The sequence below is a fragment of the Marmota marmota genome, unplaced genomic scaffold (genome assembly GCF_001458135.2).
Source record: "Marmota marmota marmota unplaced genomic scaffold, marMar, whole genome shotgun sequence".
NCBI lineage: Eukaryota > Metazoa > Chordata > Mammalia > Rodentia > Sciuridae > Marmota > Marmota marmota.
In genome coordinates this window covers 5658190-5660013 of record NW_025999962.1, presented here as the reverse complement: position 1 = coordinate 5660013, position 1824 = coordinate 5658190, and the positions used below count along the sequence as shown (strand labels likewise).

At 53.3% G+C, this 1824-nt stretch overlaps 1 protein-coding gene across 1 annotated transcript in view; it reads right to left on the bottom strand.

Annotated features, from left to right (window-relative positions):
• The window catches only part of Naga (alpha-N-acetylgalactosaminidase), an 8632-nt gene extending 7821 nt beyond the window's left edge, over nt 1-811 (bottom strand). The window contains exon 1 of the mRNA XM_048803054.1: nt 789-811. The gene's annotated coding sequence lies outside the window, so the exon portion shown is untranslated. The remainder of the gene's footprint in view (nt 1-788) is intronic.
• Nucleotides 812-1824: the final 1013 nt, after the last annotated feature.

Here is a 1824-nt window from a genome sequence, read left to right as displayed (position 1 = left end):
GCCCCCACGCGCTCCCTATGCCCCGCCCGGTTGAGTTCCAGCCCTGCGCGCTCCCGACGTCGGCTTAGGGTCCGGGCGCCTGGGTGACCAGGTTTGCAGCGAAGCCAATTCTGTCACTTCTAGGGGACCCAAGAGGGCGTAGAGTGTCCCCCACACGGTAGGCTCTCAGGAAGTGGCGGTGCTGTGAAAACCCTCTAAGAGCGTTGCTTAGAGGAAATGTCCTGAAGCATGGCTGATAGTAAGACGCTTAAAAGTAGTGAAAATGAATGGGCACTACTATGGGAGGATGGGTTAGAGAGAGAGCAAAGGCGGTGGAGGACACAGCTCATGTAATCAGGAGACTCTCTGGGACTGCTCAGCCAGATACTCTGAAAATTCCTTGTCTCCTTCATTCAGTTAAATTTATTGAGCAACTACTTAGTGCTCAATACTGTTCTGGGCACCTTCACTTGGATGGCCACTGGATTTCAAATATTATGGTTCCCCAATACCCGCCACCATCTCAGATAGTGGCAACTCCACTTCTGATTACTCAAGCCAAAACCTGGTGTTCTCCATACAGTCTTATCTCCTTGCCCCTGACATGCAATCTCTCGGTAAATTCTGCACTCTCTACCTTTAAAATCCACCTCACATCCAGCCATCTCTCACTGTTCTGGTACCCTCAACCACATCTTACCTGGTATTTCAGCAGCCTCTCAGTAGTCTCCTGCTTCCATCCACCAGCAACCAGAGTAACCCCTGAAAACCAGTCAAGCCTCCCTCTAAACCCTGTGATGGCTACTCACCTCCGTGTGCCCTTAGGGCCCTCCCAGATTTTCGAGTGCTTGCTGGCCCCTTCCTCAGGATGTTCCAATCACACTGGCCTCCTTGCAGTCCCTCAGGCACAACAGCGGGCAGGGCCCTTGCACTAGCTGTCACTTCTGCCTGGAAATCTCTTCCTTTAGATATCGGCCTAGCTGGCACCCTCATTTCCTTCAAGTGTTTGTCAAATGGCATCTTCTCAGTGAGGCCTACCCTGCCTTCTCACCCCAACTCCCAATCTCCCTTAGTCTATCTTTTCCACACAGTTATCACCTTTTATACATTTATTATAGTTTATACTATTGATTGAATAAAATTTATTTAGGGAGACACTATAAATAAGAAATAAAAGCATGAGTATAGGGAATTACTGTAGTGGCTCATGCTATAATGAAAACACACCCAGGGATGTGCTCAAAACCTCAGGGTAGGCTACTGTGTAGTGTGTGGCCAGGGAGGGGACATCTGACCTGAGACAAAAGTGCTGTGAAGGGGTCCTGGGGTTAGGGCTGGGAGGGTGGGGGTGAGAAGGGAGGGCTGCCTAGGCTACAGGAACTGCAAATGCAAAGGCTTTGAGGTGGGAACTCTCAAGTTCATGGTTAGATATTTGAGTACACCGGCTCCCAGGAAGGGCCTCTGGGAACCCCCAGCCTCGGTCTTTGTGTGTTCCAGCGATCTTCACTGCCGGCCTAGGCGTTGGCCAATTCAGGGTGGAGTTTACGGGAGGGACCCTCCTGGAGGGTGGAAGCAGAAATGGATAATCTGCAGAGGCAGAGATAGCAGACCCCAGGGGCCTGGTGTAGCCCTGCGGGGCTTGGCAGGCTGTGCAGGGGTTCGCCTTTAGCAGACACCGGGGAGGCCTTGCCCGGCTTGGCTCAGCAGGACCGGAGGACCGAGCGGGACCTCGTGGGGAAGTGGATTCTGAATTCTCCCAGCGGTGAGCTGGGCGGGAGGCCCGCGGACAGCCCGAGGGGCAGCCCTGGCTTGGCGGCCGCGGTTCCACTGACCAGCTCTATGGTT